This window comes from Neoarius graeffei, chromosome 23 (genome assembly GCF_027579695.1).
Source record: "Neoarius graeffei isolate fNeoGra1 chromosome 23, fNeoGra1.pri, whole genome shotgun sequence".
Classification (NCBI taxonomy): domain Eukaryota; kingdom Metazoa; phylum Chordata; class Actinopteri; order Siluriformes; family Ariidae; genus Neoarius; species Neoarius graeffei.
In genome coordinates, this window is record NC_083591.1 from 10636129 (window position 1) to 10649694 (window position 13566).

The 13566-nt window shown below is 45.8% G+C and overlaps 1 protein-coding gene across 1 annotated transcript in view; it reads left to right on the forward strand.

Annotated features, from left to right (window-relative positions):
- Positions 1-13566, forward strand: part of dscamb (Down syndrome cell adhesion molecule b) — a 390833-nt gene that overhangs the window by 219216 nt on the left and 158051 nt on the right. The gene's annotated exons all lie outside the window — the stretch shown is intronic.

Below are 13566 nucleotides of genomic sequence, written 5' to 3' on the forward strand. Positions count from 1 at the left end.
CCTGGCATTCCCTTGAGACACAAGATCAGTATTGTTAGTATGGGCAGCACACTTACACACAGCAATGGCTCTAAGGAGTAGAATAGCATCCAACAACTCAGAGACCAGTTTATGATGTGCAATGGGAGATCCTGTGCTAGTGAGAAAATTTCTGTGTTTCCAAATGGTGCCAAAATTGTGCACAACACCAGCTGCATACCTACTGTCCGTAAAAATATTGACAGATTGCCCTGCAGCCAATTTGCATGCCTCAATAAGGGCACAGAGCTCTGTGGCCTGTGCCAACAGGTTTGAGGGCAGACACGACGCCTTGAGGACCTCGTGATCTGAGATTACGGCAAAACCTACTTTGTTCTTTCCCGTCTCTGGGTCTCTGGAGGCTGAACCATCCACATAGAGGATCATGTCTGAATTTTCCAAAGGGTCGCTCTTTAAGTCTGCCCTGGGGGAACAAAAATCGTTAGTGAGAGCAACACAGTCTGCAGAGTGCTCTTTAGGGACATCAGGTGCGCGGAACACCCGCAGCATTGACTGCTTGCAGATCTTGGACAAACCTCCACTCATCGGGCTGGGACGGTTTTCTTGCCTTCTTAACTGGGAAAATAGGAGTGCGCACTGGAGAGTCCTGGCAAGGGACAATTACATCTGCCTTCAGCAGCTAATCAAAGACCGGTCTTATACCTGCGATTGCTTCTGGTTTAAGTGGGTATTGCGTCTGTTTAGGCCTGAAATCTGATTTGGGGGTGATCACCACTGGTTCAGCATTCTTTATTAGGCCTATATCATGTTTACCCTTCGCCCAAATGGAATTTGGAATTCCCGCCAATTTGGGGTGCACCTCTGCTGGAGTTATGCCTGTGGAAACAGAGACAAACAGGCCACTATGGCCGGGGTCCCCAGGATCCCGGTCATCAGTGGCTAATATTACGCTGCGCTTAACATGCACACACATAGCATGACTTTGTAGACCCAAAGCTTTTGGCAAAACAACACACTAGGGTCCTCTGTTTGGGACCATTCATTGCGATTGGCTGCGCACTTCTTAACCCACTCCCCCACGTCTTTCCAATGGGCGGCTCGTGGCTTTGCTAATGAGACATGGGGTATAGAATTAACGATGTCAAAGAAATCATGCTGGCAGCAACCGACCTCAGAGTCCTCTGAGACGAGGCTGCGCATAACATGTTTGAGAGCACTGCGATGAACATTGATGCAATTGTTCGGACAACGAGTAAAATGGACCTGCACAGCGCAATAATGTTTAGACCAATATGTAGTTTTGAGGGTCAATCTTTCACATGTGTGGGGGTCTGCAAACCAAGTCTTTTCAAACTCTACATCTTGCCCTTGGTGAACATGTGCTGTGCAATGTAAATCTTCCTCTTTCATATAATCTGTCTCAACTGATGAGGTGTTCAAGTGTGCGAGCTGTACAAGGTGTTTGGGAGTTTGTGCAAGTTGATCTGAGCAGAGCCGCCAGACATACACATACAGGGGGCTTCCAAACCCATACTGCACACCGCACATTTCACTTACTTCAATAGTTAGTCCATTTGGAGTGGACGTGAGATTTACTCCTAATTTGCACATTAAATCACGTGCTAACAAATTTACTGGACATGTATGTGAGATGAGGAATGAGTGGGATGTAACTATTCCTCCCTCGCTTTTACACGGGAGGTTGACTGAGAAAGTTTCAGTTACAGGTCGTCCTGAGATGCCCATCGTCTGAATAGAATTTGAGCTAAGCGGTGGGTCTACTGGAAGTACCCCATGTTGTATCACTGAGTGTCCTGCTCCAGAATCTACTAAAAAGGTTAACACATGCCCACATACAGTGAGGGGCATACAAGGGAGTTTAGAGCAGGGAGTAGTTGTGTATTTTAACAAACTTAATGCAACTTCAGGTGTATCTATTTGGACTGGTGTATCGGGCATTTCTGTGTAGTCTTGCTGTTGCATGCAGGTGCTGCTACTAATGTGTTTAACGTTATGTGAATGGTCCTGTCTATGTGTATCATCAGGTGTGTGTGTGTGTGTGTGTGTGTTACCTCCCCTGTTCTCTGTGTGGGGCCAGTTCCTGGAGTCCGCCCCTCAGTCTGCTTTGCTGTACTCCTCACAGGGCTTCTGCCTGCTACTGTGGAGACAATCTCGAGCCATGTGTCCCTTCCGATTGCAGTTGTAGCAGGTTGCGCCTTTTATCCAGGAGGAGCCACCCAAGGTCATCCTGCCTCGGCCCCTACCTTGAACTCTTCCTCTAGGTCCAGGCTGAGCAGTCTGGAGAAGAGTGAGAGTGATAGCGTGTAGGTCTTGGTCTCTTTGTGTTGACTTTGTCTTCTCTTTCTCTTTCAGCAGCTTTTCTGCATGCACAGCGTACTGCTCGATCTTGGTGAAACTGGTGGTTTCCCACAGGAGACAGAGCTGCTTTACTGACTTGGCCACTGCTCGATTCATACCATTCATGAAACTGTTCCGCAGGTGCGCTTCCCAGACCTCAGGAGTGCCTTCCACTCCAGCCATGGTCGCGGGTCTGGTCAGGCCACTGTTTCTCATGCACGGCGGTGAGACAGGCGAGAAACGCTGACACCACCATCTTCTTGCTTACACATACTGATCTTAGTAATGTCTATGTTCAAGGGAAAAGCTTCGATCAGACGAGCACAGAGAGCAGTGAGGGTATTTCTATACTCACTATTGCCATCTGCTGGTCAGCTTCTGGCCACTCTCTGGAAACCTTGTTCCAATCTATACCCATCTTGGTCATGATTAGGCGGCGAAGTTCATGGGTGGTCGGTCGGAATTCTCTGCAAAATATCAACAGCTCATTACCAAATCTCTTTCCTCCTACCTCTCTCACGTTGGGAAGAGAAGCCATACTTTCCTTGATATCAGCTGTCATCCAGGGTCCGTGGACTAGAAGCACGCTGTCAGCGCCAGCCACTTCCACCATTGGAAGATGAAGAACTTCAGACTTTAGGTTACAGCCTTGTGGACCCACTGGTGAGCATGTGGTCAGGTCCAGGAGGGTGTCTCTTCCGTTGCCATATGCAAGAACGGATCTCATGTGTGACGGAGAAGCACTGAGAGGCGCTGACGCTGGAGGCGGCTGGTAGGCTGGAGAGATTCCAGAGGCTCAGGTTTTTTTTTTTTTTGCTTTGTCTCGACTTCTCCCCCTTTCTGTGGGTGAGGCGCTTGTGGGAATGATGCTCCGCCTTGCTGAGGAGGCAGTGTGTGTCGGGGTGGTGGGGCAGACTCCAGGTCAGGGTCCATCTGAAATTTCAAACACCGAGAAGAGGGTGAGAGCCCTGCCTGTTGTTTCTCTCTTTTGTACTCTCTCTTAAGTGTTTCTTCTTTCCATGCAGAAAACGCCCTCCAGTCCCCTAAGAACTTAACATTATGTGCAGACTCTTCTTTTTCCTTCTGTTTCAACTTTTCTTCTAACTGTCCTATCTGCCTGGGACTAAAACTGCCCTTCTCAGGGAATCCTAAGGGCCTCTGCATGCTCTTGCGACAAGGCTTTCGCAGATAGCTTTTCGCAGACAGTTGTAATTTATCGTTGAGTGGGGAGTAATAGGCATGCGCAATGTTATTCACCGCCACAACGCAAGGGGGCGCGTAGTCACGAAATCGCTAGGAGTAGTTGGTGGGTGTGGTTAGTGGAGTGTTTATCCTCCGGTTACTTATAATGACTAGAACTGGAGTCGTATAGATGTACGTACTTCCTCACTTCCTCAATCAACCGCTCTTTGTGCTGCTCCATCTTCGCTCGTGTTTTTAAAAATGGCAGTCGTGAAAACAAAACAAACCGGGAAAGTAGGGAAGCGGAAGTGCATGTACAGCGGATGTAGAGTGGACCAATCAGAGCCCTCTTGTCTGCGACGCTGTCTGCAAGGCTTCTGCGGTGGTCACAATTTTTGGGAGGTGCGCGCAGAGCGTCTGCGAAGGTGGGGGGGCTACGCAGACGCCATCTGCGACGCCATCTGCGAGAACTGGGTTGTCAGCATAAATTGGCCTTCAGTCCTTTACCCATATATCAAACAGTGCCAAATAATCCTCGCCATACGAGGTTTTCATAAACTGGATGTTTGGGCTGTCATAGGAACATCCAATTCTTATTATAGCACATGTAGCTTCAGGCTTACTTGCTTCTTCCTTTTCTTTCCCTAACTTACCGTTTCTGTTCCTCATTATACACTGTTATATCAATAGGTTATGACAACAATGGCTGAGTTTTTTATTAGGATCACAAGAAGAACAAGTTGGACTATGTCCAAAAATGCGACACAATAATCCTTTAGGTGTGTTCTTATTAGTAAACAATTTATCTAACATTTGCCTTAAACTAAAGTAGGTATCATTTAGCACAACAACCTCAAAGACAACTCACGTATGTGTACAAAAGCTGTTTCTCTGTTTCAGAATTTGGAGGAGGACAGTACTCTGTTAATTCATCAATATTTTGCATGCACACCGGTGTGTCTTTGCGACTTCATAATCGAACCTCTCTATCCCGTTCCTCCAACGGGCCAGTTGTTCACACAGAACAAAGGGAGCAAAACTCAATTCTCTCCCAGTTATGAATCGCTGAACGTGAGTCTGTCGAGACATGCACCCGTACTTCCCTCGCTCAAGTAGGTGAGCCGTTACCCAGTCGTCACTTGGGTGGATTTTTCTCTTACACAACCCAATAAACTACTCGCGGTTTATTGTCTCAAAATTGTGTTTTATCCGTTTCGGCAAACATATTGATGGTACCACAGCTTAGCAGTTCTCCTGGGCTCGGACAAACTTCTGTTCGTCTCTTATATCAGTCTTCCTTGACTGGGAGAATCTCTGTCCATCTCTTATATCAGTCTTCATTGACTAGGACAAATCTCTGTCCATCTCTTATATCATTCTTTAAATACTAGGACAAATCTCTGTCCATTTCTTGAATCATTCTTTAAATACTGTTTCCACTAATTTCTTTACACAAGAATGCAAAGTTATCACTTACTGGTTCGGCGAGCTCTGATGGCCTGGTCTCTCGTCCGAGTTCTCAGCTCCGCACCGTAGCCTTGGGAGTGTTCCGTCGTCCGAGGATCAGATGCATAGGGCCAAATTGTAATGGAAACTTCTAATAAACACTTCAAAATGCTTAGCAGTCATCTTTTCAGTTATTTATTATAGTAGCTCATATAACAGATATATAAAATAGGAAAGGAAAGAGAAGAATAGAAGAAGAAACCACTTCTGATGATGCCGAGAGTACGCGCACTCTGAGTTGTGTTTTTGTGGCTGTTATCTATTATACTCTAAAGGCATTCGCTTACTGCTTGCATCTTCACGTGATTGGCTCAAGATTTTCTATGAAGCTTTGTTAAAGCGTGCACCTGGTGTGCTCTGGTATGTGCAGGCAGATGCGTAGTTATGGAGAACTCAGGCACCCTGCTTATCACCAGCCAAGGCCACAGAAAAGCGATTACAACATTGGAAAAAACATCTTTCTCAGTATATTAGGCCACTTGAGCTCAACACACAGAAACACAGAGAATAGGAATGTTCATCCACTAAATTTCCCTCACAGGTCCTCAGGCGACAATGCGTTAAAAACAAACATGATTCTGTCGTGAAAATTGCTGCATGGGTTCAGGAACATTTCTGAAAACCATTGTCTGTGAACACAGCTTGCCACTGCATCCACAAATGTAAGTTAAAATTCTACCATCCAAAGAAACCAAATATAAACAATATCTAGAAATACCGCTGCTTTCTCTGGACCCAAGGTCCTTTACAATGGACTGAGGTGAAGTGGAAAACTGTCCTGTGTTTGACGAATCGAAAGTAGAAATTCTTTTTAGAAATCATGGACACCACGTCCTCCAGGCTAAAGAGGAGAAGGACCATCCGGCTTGTTATCAGTGCACAGTTTAAAAGCCTGCATCTGTGATGGTATGAGGGTGCATTAGTGCACATGACATGGGTAGCTTGCACTTCTGGGAAGGCATATATACATGTTTCAGAGCAATATGCTGCAATCCGGACGACATTGCTCTCAAGGAAAGTCAAAGTTCCTTCCCACGCCATGTGGCGCATAGGGCGGCACCGATCTCCGTTTCTGTAGCCCTCGGCCTCTTGCCTATTACATAGCTAGGGTTACGGTGGGGGGCTAGTCCTCTGGTAACCACGAGAGTTTGACTCCCCACTCGCATCTGTATTGCAGTGTGCCTTGCCAGACAATAGTCTGGCAAGGCACGCTGCAATACAGCGATGGTCTTTGGTATGACCTGACCATGAGCAGATGCAACAAAGTGGTAAACAAAACCTGTCCCAACTTTTTTGATGCTGGCATCAAAAAAAGCAATACACTGATGGTCTTTGGTATGACCCGACTGTAAGTAGAACTTACGATCTCCCGATCAAGAGGCAAACACGCTAACCACTAGGCCAACTCTCAGTATAGCTTTCAGGGAAGGCCTTGCTTATTTCAACAAGACAATATCAAACTGCATTCTGTGCGTATTACAAATGCATGGCTCCATAGTAAAAGAGTCCAGGAGCTAAACTGGCCTGCCTGCAGTCTAGACCTCTTATCCATTGAAAACATTTGGTGCATTATGAAAAGAAAAATATGACAAAAGAGACCCGGAACGTTGAGCAGCTGAAATTGTATATCAGGGAAGAATGGGACAACATTTCATTTCAGAACAAGAGCAACTGGTCTCCTCAGTTCCTAAATATTTACTGAGTGTTCTTAAAAGAAGAGGTGATGCAACAAACTGGTAAACAAAACATGTCCCAACTTTTTTGATGTAGTTTTCAAACAGCAATAAAATTTCTCAGTTTCAACATTTGTTGCAACATGTTGTATTATTTTCAATGAAATATAGGGTTTCTGTGATTTACAAAATCATCACATTCTGTTTTTTTTACACTGTATTTTACACAGCATCTCAACTTTTTCTAAATGTGGTTGTATATTTTTACATATGAACTATTCTTTAGCTTTAACCCTTCAAGAAGTTGTGACTAGAAGTCACACAAAATATCATGCCTATCCCATTTTGATAGTATCAAAATAATTTTGAGCCATGTTACAGATTGACTATGATTCCAGTTTGAATTGAGATTTGATCTAAAATTGTTATGCTAAATCATTAAATATAAAAACAAAACGAAAAACAACCACTTCAGTTCCTAGCTGCTTTAGTTCAACTGTAGTTTCAGCTTCTCATGGATTACAATATTAAATTATATTTTAAAACAGGTACATAGTGATGTGTATAAATTATTCAATAGTTTGTATACATGTTGTGTACAGACATTTCTGTTTCAAACCGACAAGCTGGCCAGGCCACACCTGCGAAAAGACAACCTGGACTTAACTCAGTGACTTAGTGCTTGCTAGTGGGAACATTCATTCATTCATTCATTCATTATCTCTAGCCGCTTTATCCTGTTCTACAGGGTCGCAGGCAAGCTGGAGCCCATCCCAGCTGACTACGGGCGAAAGGCGGGGTACACCCTGGACAAGTCGCCAGGTCATCACAGGGCTGACACACAGACACAGACAACCATTCACACTCACATTCACACCTACGGTCAATTTAGAGTCACCAGTTAACCTAACCTGCATGTCTTTGGACTGTGGGGGAAACCGGAGCACCCGGAGGAAACCCACACGGACACGGGGAGAACATGCAAACTCCGCACAGAAAGGCCCTCGCCGGCCACGGGGCTCGAACCCGGACCTTCTTGCTGTGAGGCGACAGCGCTAACCACTACACCACCGTGCCGCCACCTAGTGGGAACAATATAAGTAAAACTAGAATTAAAACTACTTGTTTTATATATGGAATTTTATAAGAATAAATCATAGCCTTCAGTTATTTATCAGAACAATGAGAAAATACTATTGTTGCAATGTCATTGCCAAAAACAGCACAGCAGAATAATTGAAGCTAGACTGCCTTTCAGATTTTTCAAGTGTAGGTCGTACAAAGAATTTTCTCTGACACCCAATTATTTTTGTTTAGTGGACTGAAAGCTACTGAATTTGAATCACAGACTTCCAATTTTATTATTTTTTAAAATAGAATAATTAATGAATTTAGCGACGTAGCCCTAAATTCTCCACAATTTTTTCCTGCTTCACCACGACCCAATTCAAGATATTATGTCATATATCACATGGTGGGCTTTCCCTGTTCATGCAAGGCATTGTGGGATACAAATTTGAAACAGGAGAGAAAAATGGAGGATGTGAGTGTGCGAATGAAACGTGAAAGACCAACTACAGTGACGGAAAGCGAGAAGAAAAGACGTTATGTTATTTGTGAAGAAAGGAAACGCAGGACCAAACTAATAAATATCGGCTGTCCGCGAGCACCTCTGTGTGATCAGTTGTTTGTTTAGTGACAGAATGATGTAACGGTCAGTGCACAGTCAAGGTGCAGTTGTGGTCAGAAGTTTACATACAATGACATGAATGTCATCTTGGATATGAATGTCATGGCAATATTTGGGCTTTCAGTAATTTCTTTGAACTGTTCTTTTTCTGTGGCAGAATGTACAGCATATACAACCCTGATTCCAAAAAAGTTGGGACAAAGTACAAATTGTAAATAAAAATGGAATGCAATAATTTATAAATCTCAAAAAATGATATTGTATTCACAATAGAACATAGACAACATATCAAATGTCGAAAGCGAGACATTTTGAAATTTCATGCCAAATATTGGCTCATTTGAAATTTCATGACAGCAACACATCTCAAAAAAGTTGGGACAGGGGCAATAAGAGGCTGGAAAAGTTAAAGGTACAAAAAAGGAACAGCTGGAGGACGAAATTGCAACTCATTAGGTCAATTGGCAATAGGTCATTAACATGACTGGGTATAAAAAGAGCATCTTGGAGTGGCAGCGGCTCTCAGAAGTAAAGATGGGAAGAGGATCACCAATCCCCCTAATTCTGCGCCGACAAATAATGGAGCAATATCAGAAAGGAGTTCGACAGTGTAAAATTGCAAAGAGTTTGAACATATCATCATCTACAGTGCATAATATCAAAAGATTCAGAGAATCTGGAAGAATCTCTGTGCGTAAGGGTCAAAGCCAGAACTGCATCACATACAGGCATGCTTCTGTATTGGAAATCACAAAATGGGCTCAGGAATATTTCCAGAGAACATTATCTGTGAACACAATTCACCGTGCCATCCGCCGTTGCCAGCTAAAACTCTATAGTTCAAAGAAGAAGCCGTATCTAAACATGATCCAGAAGTGCAGACGTCTTCTCTGGGCCAAGGCTCATTTAAAATGGACTGTGGCAAAGTGGAAAACTGTTCTGTGGTCAGACGAATCAAAATTTGAAGTTCTTTATGGAAATCAGGGACGCCGTGTCATTCGGACTAAAGAGGAGAAGGACGACCCAAGTTGTTATCAGCGCTCAGTTCAGAAGCCTGCATCTCTGATGGTATGGGGTTGCATTAGTGCATGTGGCATGGGCAGCTTACACATCTGGAAAGACACCATCAATGCTGAAAGGTATATCCAGGTTCTAGAGCAACATATGCTCCCATCCAGACGACCTCTCTTTCAGGGAAGACCTTGCATTTTCCAACATGACAATGCCAAACCACATACTGCATCATTTACAGCATCATGGCTGCGTAGAAGAAGGGTCCAGGTACTGAACTGGCCAGCCTGCAGTCCAGATCTTTCACCCATAGAAAACATTTGGCGCATCATAAAATGGAAGATACGACAAAAAAGACCTAAGACAGTTGAGCAACTAGAATCCTACATTAGACAAGAATGGGTTAACATTCCTATCCCTAAACTTGAGCAACTTGTCTCCTCAGTCCGCAGACGTTTACAGACTGTTGTAAAGAGAAAAGGGGATGTCTCACAGTGGTAAACATGGCCTTGTCCCAACTTTTTTGAGATGTGTTGTTGTCGTGAAATTTAAAATCACCTAATTTTTCTCTTTAAATGATACATTTTCTCAGTTTAAACATATGATATGTCATCTATGTTCTATCCTGAATAAAATATGGAATTTTGAAACTTCCACATCATTGCATTCCGTTTTTATTTACAATTTGTACTTTGTCCCATCTTTTTTGGAATCGGGGTTGTATCTTTAATAATAAAAAAACACTAGAATTTGGTGCACAAGTTTTAATTTTCTTTCGGTTTTCTGAAATCAACACAGGGTCAAAAGTATACATACAGGGTCAAAAATATACATACAGCACGCCTAATATTTGGGTAAAATGTCTCTTCGCAAGATTCACCTTGACCAAACATTTTTCTTTACCATGAACAAGCTTCTGACAGAATTCTGGTTGGATATTTCATGACTCTTCATGGTAGAATTGGTAGAGTTCAATTAAATTTGTTTTTTTTTTCTTGGCATGGACTCAACTTATAATAGGGTTGAAGTCAGGACTTGTTTTAAGCTTAATGTTAGCCTGCTTTATCCTCCACAGCCAGCTCTGATGTGTGTTTGGGTTCATTGTCCTGTTGTAACTCCCAAGTCCCAAGTCGTGTTCAGGTTTCTGATGGTTTATGCTGAAGAATTCTGAGGTAGTCCTCCTTCTTCATTATTCCATCCACTTTGTGGAATGAACCAGTTCCACTGGCAGCAAAACAGCCCCAGAGCATGATGATCCTACCACCACCACCAGCTGGTACAGTGTCCCTCTGTACATGGTGGTCATTGTGGCCAAACAACTCAATCTTTGTCTCATCTGACCATACAGCTTTCCTCCAGAAGGCTTTTTCTTTGTCCATGTGGTCAGGTTGAAACTTTATGTTAGGGTTTTGCTGGGATTCGAACCTGGTTCGTTGGTGTGATAATCCAGCAAACCCCCACTAGGCCACCAGGGGGATGACTCAAATGCAGAGGCGTGAGGCAGAAGTAGAAAAAGTATCAAAAGGTTTATTTACAATATGTACACAAAAAATCCAAAAAGTAAAAATCCAAAAACGCTCAGAAGATATAAGGGAAAAAATAAAATAAAAAAATCCAAAAGTACAAAACAAAAGCCAAAAAAACAGAAAAGAAAAGGCAAAAATACCAAAGCTCAGAAGATCCAAAAACACAGTAACTACTAGGTCCAAAAGAAAAGCAAAATGCAAAACAAAGAACATGGTACAGAGGAAACTGGAGATAAACATAACAGCACAAAGACTCTGTGACAAGAGGACTGAACTCAGGGGGTATAAATACACAAACTAATTGAACACAGGTGAAAATAATCAGGACTAAACAGGCAATTAACACAAACACAAAACACAGGAACAGTGGCGGTCTCTAGAGGCCAAAACAAACATGACACGAAAAGGAAATAACAGCGGCCTCTAGAGGCCAAAACAGTCCCAGTCCTAACAGGACCCCCCCTCTAGGAGCGTCTCCTGACGTTCCCAGGGCGATCCGGATGGGCCGAATGGAAGTCCCGACACAGTGCTTTATCTAGGACATCCCGAGCAGGAACCCAGCAGCGCTCCTCAGGACCATAGCCCTCCCAGTCCACCAGATATTGCAACCCGCCGCGGACCCAGCGGGAGTCAAGCAGGCGATGCACAGTGAACACAGTCTGACCCTGGAAGCTGCGGGGGGGTGGGGGGTTCCTAGGGGCAGGGGCATACGTAGACGTCAGTATGGGCTGCAACAGGGAAACATGGAAAGTGGGGTTGATCCTCAGAGTCCGGGGCAACTGGAGCCGGTAGGAGACAGGGTTCACCCTGCGCACCACCTTGAAGGGGCCAACGTAGCGAGGAGCAAGCTTGCGGTTCTCCACCCACAGCGGAAGGTCCTTGGTGGACAGCCAAACCCGCTGCCCAGGGCGGAAAGCGTGTGCAGGTCTTCTATGGCGGTTGGCCTGAGTCTGGTTGGTTCTGGAGGTCTGTATGAGGGTCTTCCTGACCTTGCTCCAGGTCTTGTGACACCGTCTCACATATTGGTTGACCGAGGGCACCCCCGCGTCCTCCTCCTGGTCCGGGAACAGAGGTGGCTGGAACCCAAATTGGCACTGGAATGGCGACAGCTTGGTGGCCGATGACTGCAGGGTGTTGTGGGCGTACTCTGCCCATGGCAGCCAGGTGCTCCACTATGTCGGGTTATCCATAGCCAGGCCTCGCAGGGTGGTTTCCAGGTCCTGATTGAGCCTCTCCGTCTGACCATTGGACTGTGGGTGAAACCCAGAGGAGAGGCTGGCAGTGGCTCCGATGACCTTGCAGAACCCGTGCCACACTCGGGAGGAGAACTGGGGCCCTCGGTCTGAGACGATGTCCTGTGGGAGACCAAAGACTCGGAAGACATGATTAAACATAAGTGTTGCTGTTTCAAGAGCAGAGGGGACTTTGCACAGTGGTATGAAGCGGCAGGCCGTGGAGAATCTGTCAACTATGACCAAAATGACTGTGTTACCTTGTGACTCAGGGAGACCCGTGATGAAGTCAACTGCCACGTGGGACCAGGGACGCCGGGGAATGGTCAGAGGATGCAGGAGACCCTGGGGACGCTGTCGTGGGTTCTTGGTTCTGGTGCAAACCTCACAGGACAGGACAAATGACCTTACTTCCTTCTCCATGTTAGGCCACCAGAAGCGTCTTTTCAGGAAGTCCAGGGTCCTCCGAGCTCCCGGGTGGGCGGTGAGAGGGGAGGAGTGACCCCACTGGAGAACCTTGGCCCGGATTTGATGTGGGACGTACAAGAGGCCCGGTGGCCCCGTCCCAGGACCGGGGTCCTGGCGTTGGGCTCGTCGGACAGCCTCCTCAATACCCCAGCGGACAGGGGCCACAATCCGGGACACAGGGATAATAGGCCTGACTTCACTCTCCCTGTTAGTGGCAGAGAACAGCCTGGACAGTGCGTCAGGTTTGGTGTTCTTGGAGCCGGGGCGGTATGAGAGGGTGAAGTCAAACAGACTGAAAAACAGGGCCCACCTAGCCTGTCGAGGGTTCAGTCTCTTGGCTTGCTGGAGGTACTCCAGGTTCTTGTGGTCAGTCCAAACCAGGAATGGATCTTGCGCTCCCTCCAGCCAGTGCCTCCACTCCTCAAGGGCCAGTTTGACCACTAGCAGTTCTCGATCCCCCACATCGTACCGAGACTCCGCAGAATTCAAGCGGTGGGAGAAGTAAGCGCAGGGGTGCAGCTTTCCTTCCGAACATTGAGAGAGCACCGCGCCGACACCACTGTCCGAGGCGTCCACCTCCACGATGAATGGTTGGGAGGTGTCCGGGAGGACCAGAATGGGTGCCGTGCAGAAGCGGTCCTTGAGGTCTTTGAACGCCTTTTCCACCTGAGGAGACCAGACATAAGATCCACCTGTCCCTTTGGTGAGGTCCGACATGGGTGCTGCTACAGAACTGAAGTTCCTGATGAACTTGCGGTAGAAGTTAGCGAATCCTAAGAACTGCTGAACCTCCTTAACGGACTTGGGAGTAGGCCAGTCCCGGACGGCCAGGGTCTTGGCAGGGTCCATTTGGAGTTGGCCTGTCCGTACAATAAATCCCAGAAAAGAGACCTCGGGAACATGAAATTCGCACTTCTGGGCCTTGGCGAACAGATTGTTCT